A 1,106-nucleotide genomic window follows, 5' to 3' on the forward strand; every position below is an offset into this window, starting at 1 on the left:
TATAACCTTATGATCGTGTCTCGAATGGAAAACAAAAAAAAAGGCGTCGAGTGTAGAGATGATAGTGGACTGGGGGAAAGCGGAGCCCCGCCCCACCTCACCCCGTTTGGACCAGGGATGAAGGATATGAAACGAGGATAGAGGCGGGGACGAAGGTTAAAATCCATCCCCGTTCGGGGATGGAGGCGGGGATGGACATACCCTTTTTCCCGCCCTGCCCCATCCCCGCCACATCCCCGCCCCGCCCCATCCCTGCCAATTTTCCCCGCGTCATCCCCGTCCCGCCCCGCCTCATCCCCATTTGAACCGGGGATGAAGTACATGAAACGGGGATGAAGGTGGGGGCGACGGGGATGGAGGTTCTAATCTTGAGGCGGGGCGGGGTGGAGACCTTGTCCCTCGCCCCGCCCCAGTGCCATCCCTAGTCGAGAGCTGCTTTTGCTTTAGCCATTGTTCAAACTTTGAAGAGGGGGAGGAAAGGTTTCAAAGCATAATCCAAAAACATTTGAGAAAGTAAAGCTCATAAAAAAGCACAACCTATCAAATATCAAATAATTAAATAAACAACTAACCTCCTCGCCCCTTCCCTCATAGGCAGAAAATACATTCCTTCCCTTAAGTAGCTTCACCTCTAAATCCCAAAATATATGCAAGAACCTGAAAAAAAAAAGAAAAAAAGAAAAAAAGAAAAAAAGAGAAAAATTCAAGCTCCAAATCCTTCCACCCTTCATGTCATCAAGGCTATGTTTGGGAGCTTTGAACAGGAGGCTGTGTTGTGCTGTTTGAGAGCAATGCCATTGCTGAAACAATGCATTGAGAATGGTGTTGTCAGCCCAACACTTCATTTTCAGCACTGTTCACAGGAGGATTTTTATTAGCCAACCACGTCTCTCAACATCAATAATTGTCAAACATTGTTGTTTTTTTTGAAAGGCAAGCTAGGGTTAGGCAGACCCACCAGTTACGCATCATACATTGGGTTTTGAACTTGCAACGTCCCAACACATGGTGACGTGTAGTACCCGCTCCTACCAAACAAGCGCAGCACCCCGTTGGTAGCAAAACAATATTTTGGCAACGCATTCCCATCCATGCAAACTCCCAAA

The sequence above is a fragment of the Nuphar pumila genome, chromosome 10 (genome assembly GCF_984573655.1).
Source record: "Nuphar pumila chromosome 10, dmNupPumi1.hap1.1, whole genome shotgun sequence".
Classification (NCBI taxonomy): domain Eukaryota; kingdom Viridiplantae; phylum Streptophyta; class Magnoliopsida; order Nymphaeales; family Nymphaeaceae; genus Nuphar; species Nuphar pumila.